We start from the raw sequence: 25,409 nt of genomic DNA, 5'->3' as shown, positions 1-25,409 counted from the left end.
ACCCATGCAGGCCTCTAATGACCTACACACTTCTCATTCGCTCCTTCAATTCCCGTGGTAGTACCCATGCAGTTCAGCAATCACACTGTCAGTCCCCGAGAAGTCCTCCATTCACCCAGCCACTACCATGTACTAATTCAAACACTCCGTCAATACCCAAGCACTTATAAATTCACTCAGGCACCCTCCCTGCAGTATTCTAATCTTTCAGTCAGTAGCTATGTACTTATTCAATGATCTTGGCACTAACTGATCACTGTTACAATCCTATATGCCCTACCCATACAGTCCTGTACCCACTTACACACTTCTCATTTGCTCCTTCAATTCCCCAGGTAGTACCCATGCAGTCCCACAATCACAAAGTCACTCCCTGTGCACTCCTCCAGTCACCCAGCCACTACCATGTACTAATCCAAACACTCCTCCAATACTCAAGCACTTATAAATTCACAGCACATTCTCCTTGCAGTACTCTAATTATCCACTCATTATTCATGTACTCATTCAATGACCCAGTCACTAACACATGCACTTCTGCAATACCTTGACGACTAAATATGCAGTCCAGTAATCTCCCTGGTACTATCTATGCAGTCCTCTTCTCACTCAGCCAATCCTATGTGCTTATCCAATCACTGCGCAAAAAAACCCAAGCACTTATTAAATCACCATGCACTCTCCTTGTAGCACTCTAATCATCCAATCACTACTCATGTACTCATGCCCTGCAACCTATGAACTTGGTCTTTTTTCCCTACTGACGATTGAGGAATCATAAAACACGTGTCTAGGGATACGAATTGAAACTAATAATACAGCACTGGCTATGAACACTTTGAGATGATTTGAGTGAGAAATAATGAACTACATGAACCATCATGCTTGAGGAATTACGTTGGGACGTGTCTGGTGCGCTCCCACCCCTTGAATTGTTTAAAGTTTGTGAGCTGACGAGCTCGGGAGCCTGCACCTTCATGCTGTGAGTGGAACTGGTCCTGAGAGACGAGGCAGCACGCCCTGCAACCTATGAACTTGGTCTTTTTTCCCTACTGACGATTGAGGAATCATGAAACACGTGTCTAGGGATACGAATTGAAACTAATAATACAGCACTGGCTATGAACACTTTGAAATGATTTGAGCAAGAAATAATGAACTACATGAACCATTATGCTTGAGGTAATTATGTTGGGACGTGTCTGGTGCGCTCTCACCCCTTGAACTGTTTAAATTTTGTGAGCTGACGAGCTCGGGAGCCTGCACCTTCATGCTGTGAGTGAAACTGGTCCTGAGAGACGAGGCAGCACGCCCTGCAACCTATGAACGTGGTCTTTTTTCCCTACTGACGATTGAGGAATCATGAAACACGTGTCTAGGGATACGAATTGAAACTAATAATACAGCACTGGCTATGAACACTTTGAAATGATTTGAGCGAGAACTAATGAACTACATGAACCATCATGCTTGAGGTAATTACGTTGGGACGTGTCTGGTGCGCTCCCACCCCTTGAACTGTTTAAATTTTGTGAGCTGACAAGCTCGGGAGCCTGCACCTTCATGCTGTGAGTGGAACTGGTCCTGAGAGACGAGGCAGCATGCCCTGCAACCTATGAACTTGGTCTTTTTTCCCTACTGACGATTGAGGAATCATGAAACATGTGTCTAGGGATACGAATTGAAACTAATAATACAGCTCTGGCTATGAACACTTTGAAATGATTTGAGCGAGAAATAATGAACTACATGAACCATCATGCTTGAGGTAATTACGTTGGGACGTGTCTGGTGCGCTCCCACCCCTTGAACTGTTTAAATTTTGTGAGATGACGAGCTCGGGAGCCTACACCTTCATGCTGTGAGTGGAACTGGTCCTGAGAGACGAGGCAGCACGCCCTGCAACCTATGAACTTGGTCTTTTTTCCCTACTGACGATTGAGGAATCATGAAACACGTGTCTAGGGATACGAATTGAAACTAATAATACAGCATTGGCTATGAACACTTTGAAATGATTTGAGCGAGAAATAATGAATTACATGAACCATCATGCTTGAGGTAATTACGTTGGGACGTGTCTGGTGCGCTCCCACCCCTTGAACTGTTTAAATTTTGTGAGCTGACAAGCTCGGGAGCCTGCACCTTTAATGCTGTGAGTGGAACTGGTCCTGAGAGACGAGGCAGCACGCCCTGCAACCTATGAACTTGGTCTTTTTTCCCTTCGGACGATTGAGGAATCATGAAACACGTGTCTAGGGATACGAATTGAAACTAATAATACAGCACTGGCTATGAACACTTTGAAATGATTTGAGCGAGAAATAATGAACTACATGAACCATCATGCTCGAGGTAATTACGTTGGGACATGTCTGGTGCGCTCCCACCCCTTGAACTGTTTAAATTTTGTGAGCTGACGAGCTCAGGAGCCTGCACCTTCATGCTGTGAGTGGAACTGGTCCTGAGAGACGAGGCAGCACGCCCTGCAACCTATGAACTTGGTCTTTTTTCCCTACTGACGATTGAGGAATCATGAAACACGTGTCTAGGGATACGAATTGAAACTAATAATACAGCACTGGCTATGAACACTTTGAAATGATTTGAGCGAGAAATAATATACTACATGAGCCATCATGCTTGAGGTAATTACTTGGGACGTGTCTGGTGTGCTCCCACCCCTTGAACTGTTTAAATTTTGTGAGCTGACGAGCTCGGGAGCCTACACCTTCATGCTGTAAGTGGAACTGGTCCTGAGAGACGAGGCAGCACGCCCTGCAACCTATGAACTTGGTCTTTTTTCCCTACTGACGATTGAGGAATCATGAAACACGTGTCTAGGGATACGAATTGAAACTAATAATACAGCACTGGCTATGAACACTTTGAAATGATTTGAGCGAGAAATAATGAACTACATGAACCATCATGCTTGAGGTAATTACGTTGGGACGTGTCTGGTGCGCTCCCACCCCTTGAACTGTTTAAATTTTGTGAGCTGACGAGCTCGGGAGCCTGCACCTTTATGCTGTGAGTGGAACTTGTCCTGAGAGACGAGGCAGCACGCCCTGCAACCTATAAACTTGGTCTTTTTTCCCTACTGACGATTGAGGAATCATGAAACACGTGTCTAGGGATACGAATTGAAACTAATAATACAGCACTGGCTATGAACACTTTGAAATGATTTGAGTGAGAAATAATGAACTGCATGAACCATCATGCTTGAGGTAATTACGTTGGGACATGTCTGGTGCGCTCCCACCCCTTGAACTGTACCCCAATGCATAGTGTTCCCTAAGGTATGTACATGTTTTCACTATATTCTAAGTGTCTTTTAGGATAGCACTGGCTCTAGGCCTGGTTAGTCAGAGTCCCATCTGCAAAAAGTTGGGGTAACAGGAGGACTTTCTGCTCCTCTGTTGGTTCTTTATGCACATCTCTTCTTCTTCTTGCACTTTTCTTCATTTTTCTGGACTTCTGTTGCCTCTTTCTGCATTTGTCTTGCATCTTTCTGTGCCTTTCTTCCTCTTTCTTCACATGTCCTACCTTTGTAGGCATAGTTAGAAATTATCATTTTAAATTCACTGAAAAATCCATATGTTTCAGAGACGTTATAGTTACAAATTTTCATTCAAAAATACTTTGAAATCCACTGGAAAAAAACATAGGTTGCAGAGAAGTTATAGTTAGAAATTAGCATTTAAAAAACCTTACAAATTCACTGAAAAAAACGTAGGTTTCAAGGACATTATAGTTCGTTGGAGATTTCACTCGTACAAAACCATAGAAATTCAGCCGTTATAGTTAGTAGACCTAACTATAACTCGCTACCCCGCAATGCACTGCTGATGATGTCACATATTACACCACTCATGACATGCTCAGTGACATCACTCATGACATCACTGATGACATATTCCATGTGATCATCTGATGCACCTCCTCATACCCTAATAAAACCTTTCATACACTCACTCTAAATTACAGACCACCAATATCGAAACCATAGACAGACCAATAGCAGTTAGTACATACCTGCCCAGTTATTCATACGTCTATACACACATCCACCCATGAACCCATACAGTCACTCATACACACAGTCACTCATCTATACAGCCACTGATATAGCCACTCATACACCCATATAGACGGTCACACATTGCCATTCAGTGTAATAGAAAGCAAGAACTGCCCTGCCAAGGTTTAATTAAGTGGTCCCATCAAGGAGATCCAAAGGATAAGGGGGGGGTGACACAAGTCAACGCTTCAGAGCCAACGAAACATCATACAAATTCAGAGCATTTTGTTGAAAAAATAGAAACGTTTTTTTATTTATTAAATAACAATTCATGAGTGGAATCCATAAGAGAACTTAAAAGCATATATACAAACACAAGAAAAATGTGTTTCTATGGCTTAATAAGTGTCATCATTAAAAATTCATACAGAAAAAAGTGTTTATTCACGTCCCACGTACTCCCAGAGTCATTCACTAAACATACATACACATCTCAGTCTCACTCACTATAGAAATAATGCAGTCATACACATACAGTCATAGGAGGACCTAGGGGCCTGCAACTCCACATTCAATAGTTGCTAGGGCTAGAAAAACAACATGGAGGCAGACAAAGATGGGGTGCAGTAAGTTGTTACACTCTACACTAGAGGCCATCCATGTACATCACGCCAACGCGCGTTTCAATGCAAGGCCAGTTTGGGCTGCATCTTCATCAGAGCATTGAAGACCAGGGAGGGGGACATACACACTGTGGATAAAAAAAGAGGTCTGTTATGTGCGAATCACATAGTTGGATACATATTTAATGCATGCAATAAAAACAGATTTAGACACATTTTAACAGGCCGAATAAGATTTCATGATACATATATATATTGCACAGGAGTAGAAATGATAAACTCATTTGAAGTGTGTATCAAGGCTCCGAAAGCGTTGTCACTCACGGCGTAAGAATTCTTACTATTTCTCCTCAATGGGAGGGACACTCCGGGCAACTACGGATAAGCCCAGGACCAGCAAAAACAAACCAAGCAGGCATTCAGAACATACAATTACTAGGACATCTGGGTATCTACAATTAGAGGGTAGGGACAATTTTAGCAAGGGGTTTCACAGATGTGGCTAGAGATCTGTGGACGGGGTCTTGATATCAATGGGGGGGGCTCATAGTGCCCATGGTGAGGAATAGAGCTCTTGGTGACCTGTCAATGTAGGAAGACAGAGAAAGGATAATCTTACCACTTTTCTCACTGAGAAGCCTTGACATCATATATACTTCATTTAATCATGCAGGGTTCCTGCAGGTAGGAGGTTCTCACAGGTCTATATAGTTATGAGCCGACGTAGCTTCAAGTTTGAACAGGTCCTATGGGTGACAAAAAGGTTTTTTTAAGAGAAATCATGGGAGGTTAGAAGGGGACTGACCATGGATTAGGTCCAAGCTATTTAAATCTATGTATGGTCTGCGTGAAGAGCTTCAGTTCCAAAACGTTTTGGTAAATTTCTAGATCTAACGGGACAAGCGGCCAGACCTAATCGCCTAGTATGCAGATGAGGAAATATACCTTATGTAGCGGTAAACAGAGAGCACATCTCTTTCTTATTTCCTTTGGGAACGACGCATCCAAATGGGAGAGACTCTACAGGAGAGATTATACAAATTTACATTTAACCAAACAATGAGGGAAAAGGGGATGTCCAGTTCCAGTTAAAGACTGTAAGCTAACGGATCAACATAGGGCTTAAGGTGGAGCAAGTTACCTGATGAGGGGAGGTACAGAACGGGAATATCGTCGTAAAAATATCGACTAACATAAATATCGCTGCAAAAATATCTACAGGAAGAAATATCGATGACAAAAATATAGTCTGACCAGAATATCGACAGACAGGTAAGTAATATCGATAACTTTAATATAGTTGTAATAAATATCGTTTACAAAAACATAGTTTAGAAAAATATCGTTTTTTAAATAATTATAAGTAATGTAGTGTTTTTAATGAGTATTTGTTGTCAAAGTAGTATTTTTTGTAGTATTTTATTAGTTAATAATGTATTTTATGTTGAATTTAGTATTAATAGTTCCGTAGCGGGTTGTGGGTTTATAGGGGAGTAGTGTGGGAAGTAATTTAAATATAATAAAATAATAGATTAATTAATGTTTTAAATTAATATAAATAGTGTAATAAATAATAGTTAATTAATTTCAATTAGTTAATTGATTAATAATCATGTAATTAATTATGCTAATTGTTGAATTATTTTTAGGTGTGTGTAGTGGAATTTTTTAGTGAAAATGTAGTAAATTAATTACATTTTAATTGAATAATTATTTAATTGATGATTAATTAAATAAAAATAAAGATTTGTTATTTTATAAATGACTAAATACATTTAGTAATTTTTACACCTACACTATCCAACGCTTTCCCTACTGTTGCACCTTCTGGAGTGGGAATAGTAATTTTTACCCCTACGCTATCCAATGCTTTCCCTACTGTTGCACCCTCTGAAGTGGGAATAGTAATGTTCACCCCTACGCTATCCAACGCTTTCCCTACTGTTGCACCCTCTGGAGTGGGAATAGTAATTTTTACCCCTACGCTATCCAAAGCTTTCCCTACTGTTGCACCCTCTGGAGTGGGAATAGTAATTTTTACCCCTACGCTATCCAACGCTTTCCCTACTGTTGCACCCTCTGGAGTGGGAATAGTAATTTTTACCCCTGCGCTATCCAGCGCTTTCCCTACTGTTGCACCCTCTGGAGTGGGAATAGTAATTTTTACCCCTACGCTATCCAACGCTTTCCCTACTGTTGCACCCTCTGGAGTGGGAATAGTAATTTTTACCCCTACGCTATCCAATGCTTTCCCTACTGTTGCACCCTCTGGAGTGGGAATAGTAATTTTTACTCCTACGCTATCCAACGCTTTCCCTACTGTTGCACCCTCTGGAGTGGGAATAGTAATTTTTACCCCTACGCTATCCAACGCTTTCCCTACTGTTGCACCCTCTGGAGTGGGAATAGTAATTTTTGCCTCTACGCTATCCAACTCTTTCTCTACTGTTGCACCCTCTGGAGTGGGAATAGTAATTTTTACCCCTACGCTATCCAACGCTTTCCCTACTGTTGCACCCTCTGGAGTGGGAATAGTAATTTTTACACCTACGCTATCAAATGTTTTAACTAATAATATATTGTATATTTTAGTTATATGTATGTATTATTGTTGTTATATAAAGTAATGTGTTAAATATATGTATATGTACACATTTATTAAGTTTATAATGAAAAAGTGTAGTTAATTTGTTTTAAATAGTTAAAACATAAAAGTAATGTAATGTATTTTGTTAATAGTACTTATATTTATTTATTATTTAATGTAATTTTAATTAATTTAAAAAGTCGATATTTTTTACATCTATATTTATTACAACAATATTTTTGAGTAGATATTTATGTACTTACCTGTTTAAGTATAGGGTGTCGATATTTTTGTAAACGATATTTTTACAACTATATTTATGTCAACTATATTTTAGTAATCGATATTTCAACACCCTACCATGAGGGGAGGAACATAGGCTGGTTTCAAAAACGGCCGATGGATCATTCATTTCAGGGCGATCTTGGACGGCCTGAAATTATGTACAGGAATGTACAGGTTGTACAGGAGAAATTATTCCCTGTCAAGTAGGGCCAGATGGAGGGTATTAGGCAGTCAAGGGACCCCTGCCGGGATAGAATATACGTGTCAGTTTATGGCGGCGTCATACTCCCGGGGCATAAGCAATAGAGGGGAAGTTTATAAATTAAGAGTGATCTTACCCTGCAGCTGCCAGGGTCGGTGCACCGCACCTCAACCGAGCTAAGTAACGAAGCCCTTCAGTGTCCGCATATTAATCTAGGGTGGCAGGACATGGGGACCTAATAACAAAGAAGGGGGATATTGAATAGTGAGCGCCAAGAATTATAGCAGTCAGGGGCACTATTGAGAAGAACGCCCAAAGAGTTACTCATACACCTGGTCAGTCATGCAAAGAAACTATCATACACCCATTTCCTTGCATATACAGTCATACACACACCACAGCACTTATTTATACAGATACTAACACATACTTACTCTCTTAAACAGTCCCTCATAGAAACACTCCCTCATCCAAACAGATATTCTTGCAATCACTCACTCTCACATATAGTCATTTATATACTCCAACACTCACATATACTGCTTTAAAACATATGTAGTTGTTCACACATGTACCACTGAAACATCATTCACTCACCAACATACCCATACACACACTTATCCACCCATATAGCTGTTTAGATATGCACTCTTGAACCTATACATCCAGTGAAACAACCACTCACATATCTATGCACAGAGTCACACACCCCACACCCACTCACAAAGACACTCAGGCACCCATAAGGATACTCAGACAACCAATAAATAACCCATATAGACATCCATGTAGCTACTACTAAGCCATGCAGCCACTTACACACCAACTCAAAGTCTAATAAAGACATTCACACAGTTTAGTCACTAACCCATGCATTCAGTAAGACACCTTTAATCACTCACTTATACAGTCAGTCACATACCTACCAAATTATCCATTCAGACAATCATACACCCACTTATACTTCAATACACATTGGCATGTATATATATAAAACATATTTTAATACTTTCCAGAAACACACATTCACTAGATGATATCATCAGTGATGTCATCAGTGATGTCATTTGAGATGTCATCAGTGATGTCATCAGTGATGTCACTAAGCATGTCATGAGTAATGTAATATGTGACATCATCAGCAGTGCATTGGGGGGCACAAGTTATAGTTAGGTCTACTAACTATACCGGCCAAATTTAAATAGTTTTGTAAGAGTGAAATCTTCATCGTTCTTTAGCTCACTGAAAAGTTTCAGCTCTCTGTCCATCATCTCCTTGTGTTTGATTTATTATAAAAGGTCAGCACATTATAACTTGTCTCAGCAGCAGATGACGAGAAAGAACCTCCTGGTCACAGGAACTGCATGAGGTTGTGTGCTCGATAAAAGCAAGGGTGCAACCACCTCCATCAAGGATTACAGCAATCTTTTTATAGTGGAAATAAGGAGAAAGCACACCTTCTTAGCCATGACCATGCCCACGAAGTTAGGCTGATAAATGCATTACAGAAGTGGAGCTTCAACTCCGGCACTTGCTTTCCTTATATCTGTAAGTGCTACCTGTTGTGGTTGAATTTTTGAGACACAAGCATCATGCCAGAATGAACCCTGTCCTGCATAATTAGCCAAGAAGAGGCCACTGTTTTGTGCAATACCTGTTTTCGACTGGAGTACTTTCTGATGGCTAATCAGTAAGTGCTCTCTTGATGGGTAAATGTATAGTGCATCTCCTACAGTACAGCTGCGTGAAGGACCTGAAGAAATCTCTCCAGTGACCTTGTGTGTCTGTAACTAAGATGGTGCATCCCACTAATGTATATGGGGCGGGGCCAAATGGGCGGGGCTTCTCAGCAAGTTTACATGCCTGCTATAAGAGGTCTTTTATAAACAACAAGGGACCCCAAAAAATGTCAGCGAGGGACCTTGGGGAGCTTATTATACACAAACAACAATGGTCCCAAGCAAGGGAAAAGAATAGTAGACAATAAATATAGACCCAGTCAGTTCTATATTGGTGATGACATGTCCAGCCGGACAGCGGTCTTCAAAATTTATATTTAGTTGAAAGTTTCAGCACAACGTAATAACCTTCAACATTTCACTGGTGTGGGGCACAAGCCTGTACCCAACCACAACATAGACACAAACACAACAAGACAGGGCTTACAAGGCAAGAGCAGCAGTTTCTGTAGAAATACAGTCATACAGAAAGATTCAGTAGGTACCATTACATAGCATTGCATAGAATTCCATTACACAAGTATGGTACTTAAGTCGACGGCGTTTTGGACCCACTACTAAATAATGGGGTCCATCATCAGGACAAAACAATAATTGCCTTTCAATATAAGCCTCTTTTGCCACAAAACGTGTAGGTGAGAGGCTCCCAGTATAGCATGGAACAATTCAGGGCCAATCGGGCCAAGTTCTGGAAAGGATGGCCAAGACCGTATTCAATGGTGGCCGGTGAGGAATTATTTTCCTTATGGCCTTCGGGGGCGGGAGCACACGTAGTGCTTCAAGTCGAACCGGTATCGCACTTCCGATAATGCCGGTGAGCGCCGAGTCGCGCTGGGGTTCAGTGGAGCCAGGCAGGGCCGGGTCATTCGGCTGTATTCGGGTTCCTGGCACTGGGAGCCTCTCACCTACACGTTTTGTGGCAAAAGAGGCTTATATTGAAAGGCAATTATTGTTTTGTCCTGATGATGGACCTGGGGTCCCTTTTTATGTTTTTCAACCTTTCTCCTTGTGACTCGGTTCAACCGAGTCACAAGATGGTCCAAAGAGTCATCCATGAAATTAAATTCATCTTTTTGTTCTTCTGGATTTTCCACCGTTACTTCAAAAGAAATAACAGTTGATTGTTTTTCTCCTTCCATTTTCTTTCTGAAAATTGCATAAAAAATAACTATATCAGTAGAGTTAGGGTACTGTTGGGTTTAAGTTCAGAAAGGTACTTATGAGTTTTTAAGAGTGAAGTCATTTTTGGGCAGTGTATGTTTTCAGGCAGGAAGTAGAACTATTAAAAAGTGAATGTGATGAAGCCTAAGTAAATTTATAATTATACCAGAGAAGCCTAACTCAATCCATAATTATAACAGAGAAGTCTATCTCAATATCTAACTCTTACAGAGGGACAGTATATAACTATCAGAAAACGTTTTCCCAAATTAACTTAAAGTGCATACCATAGTTCCCCTTCCAAATTAACAACTTACCTTTTTCAAAGTAGTTGAAGTTTTCTGTCAAAATTCTTTCCAAATGTACCTCAGGTAGTATTAGTCAAAATGGCTGTGTTTCCCTCTCATTTTTCATATATATTCATGTACTTAACCAATCAAATGTCAGCACATAAAAGTACAAAATGTAAGTAACATTTTAATTGGTTGTAAATTCCAACAGTTTCATATGTGTTTTTGTCATGTAATTTACCTCAGGATATTTAGACAGGGCTACAGCCTAAATAGCTCAATGGAATACCACCAAATTTGGGTAAATGGTAGGGACTGCTATGTAGTAGGGCCTATTCTATATTTGGTGAAAGTGTCTCCTGTGGTTTTTATGTAAATTAACTTCCTACATTTTTTTAGGGAGCGCTTACCGGTGCGCGCTCAGGTACGCGCACCGGGAGCGCTACGGGAGTCCGCCATCTTGTTGTTGTATCCTCGTGCTTCCTGCTGAGCTCGCCTCGCCGCTTGCTCTGGAATGTGGAATCCTGTGCCTAGGTATTCCTGTGATTCCAGTGCAGCGGTTGGCGTGGGCTCTTCATGTATCTATCTCGCTTCTTTAATAAATCCTCATTTACCACTAAATCGAGAGCAGTCTGTCTCCCTCCTTGACGGATACTTCACTGGCGACTTGGTGTGAACGAACCTACGCGATTTCTGAGCCTGCAGCCCCGGTATCCCCGGACCAAGATTACCGTTGCCATCATGAGATGCTGAATTCCCTCCTCTGTGTCTGCCGAGCCTTCGCTATCGAATCGATGTCAGTTTGGTGAAAATCCCGCTTTCTTCACATTAAGCGGTGAGATTATTTTCATTTTAATACTTTTCGCTTTGTTTTCATCTGCGCGAGTTGACGCGTGCGCTCTACCACGCGCCTGGAAACTTCAGCGCGAGCTAACGCATGCGCTCAACATTCTCTGCATTCCAACCTGGCAGCGTCAGCACAAGCAAGTGCAAGCAACGTCTGTTCTATCTGCTATTGTGACATCACAAAGCCTTTCTTCAAGGCAGGCAGCGTCAGCACAAGCAAGTGCAAGCAGCATCTGTTCTATCTGTTATTGTGACATCACAAAGCCTTTCTTCAAGGAAATTCTTGTATTCTTCTTCAAGGAATAATTCCTCTCAAGAACCTTTTTTACCACTGTGTTTATGACATCACAATGCCTAAGTAAGACATTTTCTGCACTCTGTTAAAGTTACATTCTTCAGCTTTTCCATTCATTCTTCTGCATCTCAATGGAAAGTTTTAATGCCCCTCCGCCATTTTTGGCGAGTCCCGGTGAACCACCATTAGAATGGAAACAATGGCGTGAAGGATTTGAAGCCTATCTCGAAGCCATTGGTGGCGAGAACTACACGGACAAACGCAAACTTGCAATACTTAAGCATTCTCTTGGCGCAGAAGGAAGACAAATTCTTTCACATTTACCTCCAATGACATTAGATAATTCATCTGAAGAAGAAGTTGATGTCTATGAAAATGCAATTATGCAACTCGATAAACAGTTCATTAAAAAAGTCAATGAAGTGGTGGCACGTCACAAGTTTCTTAGCAGAAAACAACTTCCCGTTGAACCAATTGATTCTTTTATCAAAGATTTAAGGATCCTGGCTGCAAAGTGCAACTATCAACAAATCCAGGATCAAATGCTAAGGGACCAGCTTGTGCATAATGTCTCTGATGTGAAACTTCAAGAAAAATTACTTGACGCAAAAGACTTATCTCTTTCAAAAGCACTCGACATCGCACACCGATTTGAAGATATGAAGCTAGGCATCAAAGAGTTGTCCGACAAAAAACCGAAAGAATCTTCTTCCGAAAATCCTAGTATATCAGTGGTCCAAAATATCAAGAAGAACCCATCCACTTTTACTTCCAACAAACCTATGATGGCCTCTACTTCTCATCAAAGTTTCAGAAAGGATGTTGTTTGTTTCAAATGTGGCTTTCCTGGCCATGTAGCAACGGATAAGAGGTGTTCCGCTATAGGACAATTTTGCAACTATTGTAAGTCTAGGGGTCATTTTTCCAGGATGTGTAAGAGTCGCAACAGATCGAAGTATTCTAATCCTGACCCTAGACGCCCCAGATTCTCTGAAGTTCAACCTGTGGACATCGATGGCGATGAGTACGACGACATCTGCAACGTCTATGAAGTCGGAGAAGAAAAAAAAGACTCACCCTTCTGTATGCTTCAAATTGGGTCCAAATCTATAAAAGTCATGGCAGACTCTGGTGCAAAATACACTCTAATAGGTGATGATGTATTACTAAAGGAATTTCCAGATGTCATATCATTATTTCCCTCTGACATAAAATTAAGGGGGTATGGGAAAAAACCCATTGATGTATTTGGATACTTTCCTTCCACTTTATCATTTAAGGGCAAGTCAATACATGCTAAGGTTTATGTTGCTAAGGATGGATCATGCTTACTGGGTTGGCCACAACAGAGAGAATTGATGATGAAACTTGATCCCAATCACCCCGATCAGGTTTTAGGTTACTCTGACTTCATCAATTCTGTTGAGGTATCCCCTGACAACAAATGGGAAACTATTTTTCCACAAGTTTTCTCCCCTACTTTGGGTCTACTCAAAAATTTTAAACATAAAATTATTCTCAAACATAACGCTGTTTCCAAAGTACATAAAGTACGCAACATACCCTTAGCCTTACGTGAATCTGTAAAAAAAGAACATCAGAGGTTATGCGACTTAGATGTAATCGATGAAATTGAATCCTCCGAATGGCTTTCGCCAGTGGTCGTAGCCCACAAACCTAACGGGAAAATTCGTTTATGTGTGGATATGCGCGATTTAAATTCAAATGTATGGGTGGATAGACATCCTTTACCCAATATTGGAGAAATGTTCGCTAAGCTCAAGGATGCATCTATCTTCACCACATTGGATTTATCTAACGCATATCACCAGATAGCACTTCATGATGATAGTAAGCATCTAACTTCGTTTATAACCACTGAAGGTGCATACAGATATAAAAGGATGCCTTTTGGGTTAGTGTCCGCATCCTCAGTGTTTCAGCGTGTAATGCACAACATGTTTAAGAATGTGTCCAATGTGTTATATTTTCAGGACGACATCTTAGTTTTCGGCAAGGACGAATGTGAGCATTCTGAAGTTTTGTTTAAAGTCTTGTCTATCCTACAAGACAACGGTCTCACCCTCACCAAAGAAAAATGCACATTTGGGAAAAGTTCAGTAGATTATTTGGGACATTCCATCAGTAAACAGGGCATCTCTCCCAAATTAAGCTTAGTTAGGGCTATTGAAAATGCACCTGAACCGGGCAACAAGGATCAACTTAGATCCTTTCTCGGTTTAGCAGAATACTATGCCAAGTTTATCCCCTCCTTTTCTGATAAAACCTCTCACTTACGTAAATTGATGAAAAACCATCAAGAATTTGTTTGGGATGATAACTGCAAATGTCAATTTAATTTCATCAAACAATGCATAATTTCTGCTCCTGCTTTGTCCCCATTTGACACTAATTGTAAATCATTCATTGTCACTGATGCAAGCAATGTTGGCATTGGTGCTGTTCTGATGCAAAAGCAACACAGCGGTTTCGTCACTATTGCTTTTGCATCAAGACCATTACGTGGTGCTGAAACAAAATATTCCACTCTTGAAAAAGAAACATTGGCTTGTTGGTGGGGAATTGAGTACTTTCGCAGGTATGTTTATGGTACAGACTTTGTTGTACGATCGGACCACCGTCCCCTTGTAGATCTGTTTACGACCAAAGGGTGTGGTAAAGCCACCTCTAGAATCGCAAGATGGCAGTACAAGCTACAAGATTTTCATTTCTCTGTTGAGTACATCCCCGGTGCAAAGAATGTCCTTGCTGACTTCGTTTCCAGGCTTCCCGTGGAAGACGACAATCATGTTGCTCCCGACAATGACTCTGACAAAGTGGTGTCAATTTGCGAAGTGTCCAATGGTTGCATTCGTGAAGATGATTGGGTTTTGGCTTGCAATAGTGACCGTGATTATTTGGATGTTGTGTCTTATGTCAAAAATGGTTGGCCTTCCAAGAACAGTCTATCTTCTAGTGTTTTGCCTTATTTTCAAGTAGCTCAAGAGCTCTCCATCCAGGGAGAAACTCTCTTGAGAGGTTTACTGTTGGTGGTTCCGGATAGTTTAAGGAACACCGTGTTAGACATGGCTCATGAGGGCCACCCAGGCATGTCCAGCATGAAGAAAAGAATAAGAAGTGAATTTTGGTGGCCTGGTGTCGACAAATTAATCGAGAAAAAAGTAAGGTTCTGTGTCGAATGTTGTGTGAGTGATAAATCCCAAAAGCCTGTTAAATATCACCACGATTCTATCTCAAGACCATCAAAACCATGGGAGTGCGTTTCTGTAGATATTGCCGGCCCCATGTCCCTTGGTCAGAGTCCTGTGTACGCCATTGTCTTGATAGACCAGTTCTCTAGTTGGCCTGAGGTGAAATTTGTCCCTCATGTATCTTCTAGAGTGGTTATCGACTTTCTCAATTCAATTTTTGAAAAAGAAGGTTTTCCCTCTTCCATCCTTTCTGATAACGGCACACAGTTCACCTCCTCCGAGATGAAATCTTTTTGTTGCAATCATGGCATCCTACACAAACGCTCTTCTGTTTACTATCCTCAAGGCAACGGAATGGTCGAAAGATGGATTAGGGTGCTCAAGGAGGGTCTGCAACTTGCTGTGTGCAACGGTGAGAATTGTCACGAGGCTGTCAGAAAACTTTTGTGGAGTTATCGGAATACTCCTAAGGCTAATGGTGAACTGTCTCCTTTTGAAATAATGCGGGGGAGGAAAGGTGTATGTAATTTAAGTCAACCCTGGATGCGAGACCTTGTAGATGGTAAACGTTCTACTTGTCGTTCTCCTGTGGTGTCTTCCAATTCCAGCAATCCATGTAAGGTTGGTGATTGGGTACGTGTGAGAAAGTCTGGTTTTCTTAGATCTGGTGTATCTCTCTTTTCTGACCCATTGTTAGTTGTTAGAGTGGGCAGGCAGGTTGTAGAGCTGTCAGACGGGAATGTTTGGAGTCTCTCTAAGGTTGTCAAAGTTCCACTTTTTCTTAGCAGTTCCTTTGCTCCCAACCGTTCAGGGACCTCTCCCTCTAGTTCCAATTCTCGTCACCCTCCTGCTTTCCCTCGTTCCCTTCAGCCCATTTCCGTCCATTCCCCTCATTCAAGTTTTTCCCGTCTGAGGAAACCTCCTGTGTGGCATAAAGATTACATTGTTGGTGAATAACCTTTTCTTTCCAAATTGTTCTCAATGTGATGTGACTGCATTAATTACTTTGCTTGTATGTATTAACTGTTAAGATTAATTCTTTTCTTTTCTAGAAAGGAGGATGTGTTGTATCCTCGTGCTTCCTGCTGAGCTCGCCTCGCCGCTTGCTCTGGAATGTGGAATCCTGTGCCTAGGTATTCCTGTGATTCCAGTGCAGCGGTTGGCGTGGGCTCTTCATGTATCTATCTCGCTTCTTTAATAAATCCTCATTTACCACTAAATCGAGAGCAGTCTGTCTCCCTCCTTGACGGATACTTCACTTGTGTTTCGGTACAATTGAGACACAAGATGGAGGACAAACAATGTTGGGAATGGGTAGAAGGGGGCACGGTAGACAGCCCCTGACCCCCTAGGTTTTCTGAGGGGGGCTTAGGAGGCTTATGTAGGCCCCCAAAAAATATATATTTTTTTTAAATCGCGGGGGAGCGCACGGTACGTGCACCGGGGCGCGCCGGAATACTGCGTGCACCGGTGAGCGCCCCGGTACGCACACCGGGAGCGCTCCAGAGCAAAAAAATTTAAAAAACAAAAAATATGAATATACATAAAAAAAATAGTATTCCATAAATATACAATATAGGATTCATTATTTTTAAAAATATTACATTTCATAGCTATAGAAATTTGCTATTAAAAAACCTTTGAAATTCACATAAAAAACCAGAGGTTTCACACCAGTTATAGTTAGGAATAAGCATTTTAAAAACCTATGAAATTCACTGAAAAAACCATAGGTTTCACACCAGTTATATTTAGGAATTAGCATTTAAAAAACCTATTAAATTCACTGAAAAAACCATAGGTTTCACACCAGTTATAGTTAGCTAGAAATTTTACTGACATAAAACCATTGAAATTCCACGTTATAGTTAGTTGGACTCACTATAAATTGCGCGCCTGCAATGCACTGCTGATGACGTCACATATTACATCACTCATGACATGGTCAGTGACATCACTCATGACATCACTGATGACACCATCCTTGTGACAGAGTGACAGACCTCCTTTCAGTGTAATGTAACCCTTGAAACACATATTCAAAAATAGAAATTAACATTTTCTTAAAAATAGAGATACCCATACCAGTTACAACAACCAATTCAGTAATTCCACCTTCTATATACACATCCTCTCATTCAGCAACAGTTCTATATAGTCACTCATACATATACTCACTCATCATATGTAGTAATACACATATACATCCTGTTATACACCGACAGTCATCCAAAAGTTACTCACACACATACTCACACATGCAAATAAACTATTGAATATCCATTTATTTGCATACACAACTATACACACACTACCACCTCGCTTCTAAGGAAACTTACACATACTTACTCTCTTAAACAATCACTTATAGAAACACATACTTATTTAAACAGGAACTCTTTCAATCTCTCACTCTCACATATACTCACTTATATACATCAATACTCACATATACTAGAGTAAAACAGATGTAGTTACTCATAAAGACACTAGTGAGGCAGGCATTCACTCACTAACACACACATATACACACTCATCCACCCATACGGTCCTGCACATAAGCTGTCTTAAAAACACATACAAACAGTGAGTCAGTCACCAACCCATGCAGCCACTCATACACAAAGTGAAACACTGATACATACATTTAAATATTTTAAAATTACTCGCTAATATATGTATTCAATAAGATATTTTTTATTAGCCAGTTAACCAATCAATTTTTTCTAAAAAATAAACATCCATTTACACACTTTTGTAAACATTTATTCGTCCATCTACCTTTACAAATACATATATAAAACATATTGATTTTTCAGAAAGACACACATTCACTGGCTGGTGTCATCAGTGATGTCATGAGTGATGTCACTGACCATGTCATGAGTGATGTAATATGTGACGTCATCAGCAGTGCATTGCAGGCGCGCAAGTTATAGTGAGTCCAACTAACTATAACGTGGAATTTCAATGGTTTTATGTCAGTAAATTTCTAGCTAACTATAACTGGTGTGAAACCTATGTTTTTTTCAGTGAATATATATATATAGTCAGTCCGCTGTGAAGTAAAATGCCTACAACCCGTGGGCATACTTCTGACTAGCTTCACACGTGTCCAGATGGTGCAGGGCAGGTGGGGTACACATTTCCATGTGCATCGCTATTCCATGTTAAACGCTTCTTGCAAACTTTTTGTACCTCGATACAAACAATGTTTACTATTGCCTTGAGTTTTTTAGTTGATTGAAAGGAATCCGTAAGGGTGCACATCTGGGGCAATAGTTAAGTGTTCTTAAATGAAGCTGAGCAGCCTTTTAAATATTGCTATATATATATATATATATATATATATATATATATATATATATATATATATATATATATATATATATATATATATATATATATATATATATATATATATATATATATATATATATATATATATATATATATATATATATATATATATTACCTACTGGCAGTCGCCAGTAGGTATATATAGTTAGGATTTTTTCCCTATGGGATTTTTGAAAATTCTATGCCTAATAACTTTGGCGTTTGTGGACGGAATTGGCTGAAATTTTCAGGAAAATGGCACATTTTGTTTCTGAGCAGCTCCTGGAAATTTGGGGGGGGGGTCGTCAAGGGGGGGCCGAGAAAAAAGGGGGGTCCCAAAACGCGTTTTTCCCATGTTAATTTCCATAGGGCGGTTGGACTCACTTTTAGCCCGAACGGCTGAATGGATTTTCACGAAACTTGGCAAAATTGTAGGGACTGTTAGCCCGATGTGCCTTTGCTAGGTCTCAATATATGTGCTTCAGTGGATTTTGAGAAATTAACGTTTAAATCAAGATATATATCTGTAACAGCGCTCCGGGCAGCGATCCGGTTAGCGAACTTTTCGCGTATCGGAACTTTGCGATGCGAAGCTGATTGGCCCTCCGGTGTCTGTCAACATTCTAAACAGTCCGGAGCGGCCGCCATCTTGTCTCTCGGTAGGATCGAGAGACAAGAGGAGGCCAAAACAAAGGGGGAAATTACCATAAGGGGGCATAGTAGATCCTCGTTGACCCCCTAGGTTTTATGTGGAGGTTTTAAAAGGGCCTAGGAGGGTCCAAAAAAAAAAAATATTTTTTTTTTTTGCGTGGTAAGCGCCAAGTTCGCGAACCGGAAAGCGTTCTGGGCAGCGTACTTTAAGGATAAAAGAATGATAGACTTTTCTAATACTGTATGTTAATTATTTGTTGTTTTTGTTCGTTTTTTTTTTATTTATTTATTTATTTTGATTTTAAAAAAATTTATTTATTATTTTCATAGTTCATTAAAACTTCCAGCATTATATCATCTGGTATCTCGTCAAACATGGATGTTTCTGTCTCTTGTAAGCTTTGAATAAATTGTTCATCAAAAGATTCATCCATGAAATCTTCATCCACATTTTCTTCAGTTAAAATGTCTTCGGATGTAATGTCGAAGGAAACATTAGTTTTTTCTTGCTCCCCTTCCATTTTTTTGCTGTAAATTGCATAAAAAAATAATTATATTAGAAGAGTTAGGGCACTGTTGGGTTTAAGTTCAGACATGTAGTTCTGTTTTTTTAACAGTGAAGTTAAAGTAAGTAAATTCATAATTATAGCAGAGAAGTGTAAGTCAATCAATAAATGTAACAGAGGAGGTTATCTGTATCTATAACTATAGCAGGGGGACAGTAAATAATTATCAATAAACGTTTTTACAAATTAATTTAAAGTGCCACTTACAAATTATCAAATAACTTTACAGGGAGGTGAAAAGGCTCTTGAAATGTAGTTCAGGAAGTAGCAGTGAAAATGGCTGTGTTTCCTTCTCTTCCTTTATATATATTCAGGTATATAACCAATCAAATGTCAGGCAATAAAAATTGTAAATGAAAGTAAAGTTTTCATTGGTTGTCAATTCCAATATTTTAGATGTGTTTTGTGAAGTAATTTACCTCAGGGTATTTAGATAGGTCTACAGGCTAAATGGCTAAATGAAATTTCAATCAAATTTGTGAGAATGAAAGGGATTGTTATGTAGTATGAGCTAATCTATATTTGGTGAGAGTGTCTCTAGTCGTTTTTCTGCTAATTACTTTCCCACCTTTTTTTAGGACCGCTTTCTGGAAAGCGGCCCGGTAGCGAACCTTAAGCGTCACGGGAGTCCACCATTTTGTGTTTCGGTCGCATTAAGATACAAGATGGAGGGCAAATAATGTTCAGAATGTGTAGAAGGGGGCACGGTAGACTTATCTTGACCCCCTAGGTTTTCTGAGGGTGGCTGAGGAGGCTTAAATGTGCGGAAAAAAAACATTTTTAAAAAAAATTCCGCGAGGTTAGCTTTCGGTTAGCGAACCGGGGAGCGTATTTTGTGGAAAATTAGTGAAAAAAGTTAGAAAAAAATAATAATTGTGAGTGATTAGATGAAGGGTAGCTCTGAGAAGAGCTTTTGGGTTTATGGTACATTTAGGTACTTATAAGTAGGTACCAATGCACATTCTTAAATTCAGAATGAAAATTCTGTTGCCCTCATCTGAGAAGTGAACTCCATCTCCTCTGTAGATATCTTGCATGTAGTAACGCAAGTTATTGTTGTACAGGGAGCCCATTCCATGGCCTCTCATGAAAGCTGAAACAGATTTGTTTACATGCTTCCTCGACTTCTCAATTTGTGGACAAAATTGGTTGGACCACCTCCATTTCTGTCTTTGGCATATATTGGAATACACCAAGGCAGTTTGAGGAAAAAGTGCCATTAATTGCTCAAAGGTGTCCTTTAAAAGCATTTCCAGACCTACCCCTGTCAAAGTGCCCAAATCATTACCTCCACAGTGCACTATTAACAGGTCAGGTTTTGGCAAATGCATAAAGGTTTTCACCAATGGTATCAATTGGTGACATTTTAATCCTCTTTGGCCCAACCACTTAATTTCCACATCTTGTAAATTGAGGTTGGGTAAATTTCTGCTCTCAGCATACCTTTGAGCCCAGTGGATGTAACTATGTCCAACAATCCAGACGTTAAACATGGTGGGAGAAGGTTGTGCTGCAGTCAGATGAAGTGTGGTAATGAAAGGGCAGTTGAAACAGTAGGAGTTTGTAAAGAAAAAAAACTGTGGAGTTCCAATGCTAATGATTCATTAGCAGTCATTGGTGTATTTCCATTTCTGAAAACAGAAAGTTAGGGTGCATGGATGTGTTCTTTGAAAGATGTAATTTGAATGGTCAAGGAAGAAACTTTTAATGAAAGATTGCACTGGATACGCAGGTGCACTGAGAGTTCAGAGTTCAATTGAAACATTGTTGTGTGAATTTGCAAACATGAGAGGTCTTCCAGGAGGTCGTTGCTATGGAAAAAATGGCAGAGAGGGCAGAGGGGGGAAGGGTTTTGATTTGAAAAAAGTGAGGGAAGAGTTATGATTGGCTAATATGAGAGATATGTGAAATGAATATCTGTATTTCTGTGCTTTCAATAGCTGCAGACTCTGGAGTGCATCCTTTTTCTTCTGCTGAAGACAATTTGGTGTATTTCTGAGACTGTTTTCAAAACTCAAAAAGTATTTGCTAAGGTGAGAAAAGATTTATTTATTTTAGATAGAGAATAGTATGAATTAAGGAGAAAATGATGAAGAAAGCTGTGTTTTTAAACTGTGGCTTTGTCTGTAGTGATATAGAAATAGATTTTGTTACTTTGAGAAATTGTAATTGCATATTCGGTGTAGCATTCTGGCATGCAGTAACACAAGTTATTGTTGTATATGAAGCCCATTCCATGGTCTCTTATGTAAGCTGAAACAGATATGTTGTTTTTAAAAACCATTTTTGAAATCAATTACATTTCTGGATATGTACTGCTAGAGCTTCATAGGTTGTTTTGGGTCATATTTATATGGCATTTGAGTGTAATTGATGTTATTTTTTTCCTTTTTAAATGGAAAGCGTTCCTCATGGGGCCATGAGCAGTTCTTAGCCATGTTATCCAATGGGAGGTGGATAACATGGCTAAAAGCATATGCTGGATAATGCATGAATATCGCTGACTTTTCAGCAATATTGATGCATTGCGGCCGCTTCTTATCGCATTTGCGAGCAGTTCTTAGCCATGTTATCCAATGAGAGGTGGATAACATGGCTAAGAGCATTCGCTGGATAATGCATGAATATTGCTGACTTTTCAGCGATATTCATGCATTGCGGCCGTTTTTTATCGCATTTGCGATAAACCTTGCTAATAGCAAGGTTTATCTGCGATAAAAATCGCCGATGTGCGGCGATAATTTTTGTCTCTAAAGAAGTTATCGCTAGTGGTTGGTAATATACCCCCGCGTTTTTGGTTGCAGGAATCGGGAGGCGGGAGAGTAGCACTGAAATCAGTAGTCTGACGCCTGATTCGGGAGGGTTGGTATGTGTGGATTCTCTACAGCTGGGGCTAGGTGATAGCCTGGGACCGGCCTGGCATCTAAAATGGCTACCGTGCACGACAAAATTGTGGCATTGTAAAAAAGACAAGATGGCGCAGACAATGTTTATCAATAAGGATTCATTTATAACGAAATATTTTATCGCACTGACAAATTGGTTGTCAACACTTCCTGATTTCCTTCGAATCGAACGTTAACAGACGTGACGCAGCAAAGAAAAAAAAAAAGCTCACGCACAGCCGCTGGAACACATGTATCAACATATATGAGCCTTCTCAGCCACCCTCAGAAAATATAAGGGATTAGGATACGTCTCCCGCACCCCCTTATACTTAGTAATTTAATTAAAACGAAGCACAAAATGGTCTCCCGCACCCCCTTATACCTATTCCCGTTTCGCCAGCAGTTTGCGGCCCAGTTCGGTGTTCGGAAAGCGCTTCTACCGTGAAAAATATATTTTTTTTATTTTCCCCACGGGACCCTTTAAAAACCCAAACAACATTCCTAGGGGGTCAAGAGGGGTATACCTTGCCCCCTTTCATTAAATTCCCCCTTCGTTTTTCACCTCTTCTTCTCTCTCGATCCTACCGAGAGATAAGATGGCGGCCGCTCCGGTCTGTTTAGAATGTTGACAGACACCGGGGAGGCAATCAGCTTCGCATCGCAAAGTTCCGTTTCGCAGGTGGGAGCGTATTTATAAGAAACTTGCACCATGAAGAACGCTTTCCATTTAAAAAGGAAAAATAACATTATAGACACTCATATGCCTTATAAATATGACCCAAAGCAACCTATAGAGCTCTAGCAGTACATATCCAGAAATGTAATTGATTTCAAAAAATCGTTTTTAAACACAGCACATAAATCAATTGTATACCTGCATTCAAGAGGAAATGACTGAAAATGTCCTTGTGATGCAGTGCTGGTGCAAAAGATTTTCTATGTTAAATAATAAGTAGGGCGTTAAGTTTTTGATGACTGTTATTCATTTACTGTTTGGTAATAGTGGTTAATAACATTTTTTATTATATTTTTCCACAGATTCAACTGCAGATCTTTTTTAAATTTGAAAAATGCCTACGAAAAATAGAATTAGAAAGGCTAGAAAACGTCAAAGACAGCAGGATGATGTTTTATTGCAGCAGTCCTCTTCCCCAAATACTTATCAAAACACCAAGAAAGCTCCGGGTAAGAGCACAAAATCATTCTTAAAAAATATTTTTAGTAAAAAAAGTATTTTCCGCCAAAATGTTTCAGTTCAGAAAAAGAAGAGTAATTTAAATGGAAAGGAAAGACCCATCAAAAATGTTATTGGTAGAGGAAGAGATAACTCTGTGCATGATAGTAGAAGGAAACAACAGTTTAGGGACATTCGAAAACGAATGTTCCGTAACAGGATAATAGTTAATTTATTAAGAAATATTAAAAAAGGCCAACAGAAAGCGGCATTTTATAAGAAGAAGAAAAATGTAGAGAAAATTATTGATCATGCTTTTGAAATTAAGCGAAAGTTGTTTATTTTGGTAATCAATAGAATTAGGAAACTAAGCAAGGTAATTTCTGATTTCAAAACAAACAGTAGATGGAAGAGAGTAGTAAATCGTACTAACTTTTGTGAAGTTTTTTCCGGAGAATGGATGCATAGTTCAAGTTCTGAGGCATTTTTTAATGAGGAGAGTTATTTTCAGGATAATGATTTGATGTTTGCAGTTGACACCAGTGGTCGAGCTTATGAAGTGAAGGATGGTTGTCCAGTTGAAAAAGAAAAACTTGTGACAACAGAGACAGAAGAGGTGCTAAGTGATGAGGTTTTAGGAAGACGTCCTAAGGGTCCTGTGTACATTTGGAAGTGTAGTTCTATTTGCAGTGTGCGACAGGTTTCCATCAATTTGCTTTGTGATTTTATACGGACATTTAATAAGAAAAGTTTGAAACAGAAAATGAAGTTGTTGCAAGATTTAGATCCTTGCAGAGTGAGACAAATGACAGGTTTGCGTGGTCATTCACTGGCTTGTCTTTCCAGGAGAGTATGCCAGAGTGTTTTTCATCATTTCAGGATGCTAGCAGTGCATCATAATAAAGTGAGAAAATTTGTGAGAATGTTGTATTATGCTAAGAGTCCAGCAATTATGCTTAAACAATTATGTGCTGCTCTTTTGCATGGTTCTGAAATAGATGTGAAGAATATTTGTGAACAAATTGAGTTTTGTTACTTTAGTAGTAAAGATGAGAATGTTCAAATTGACCCTGAAGTAGAGGGTAATGTTGAAGATAATGTACAGGTTTCCAGTACAGATAATTTTCAGAAGGAAATCGCTACTTTTCAGATGAAATCAAGTGAGAGGCCTAATTTCACTTGTGTATGTTGTCGACGCACTTATTATAAGAATCAGACTAAGGTAGTGGATTTATATGCAAAAAGTGAAAGGGAAAATAATAGTGAATGGAAGGATTTTGCCACATACTTGATGGTAGAAAATTATTTTGATTTAGGATCGGATCAACGTGTGTGTACTTATTGTTGTAATAAATTAAACCAAAACCAGATGCCTGCTAGGGCAGTTCATAATAATCTGGAATTGGTTGAGATTCCTTCTGAATTGAAGGATTTAAATACTTATGAATGTATTTTGATTCAAAGTATCCATCTCTTTCAGGCTATTGTAAGAATGGAGCCAAAGACAGGGAAGTTGCCTCCAGC

This window comes from Lissotriton vulgaris, chromosome 3_1, assembly GCF_964263255.1.
Source record: "Lissotriton vulgaris chromosome 3_1, aLisVul1.2, whole genome shotgun sequence".
Taxonomy (NCBI): Eukaryota; Metazoa; Chordata; class Amphibia; order Caudata; family Salamandridae; genus Lissotriton; species Lissotriton vulgaris.
The sequence above is the reverse complement of the archived record's forward strand: the minus strand, read 5'-3'. Positions refer to the sequence as shown.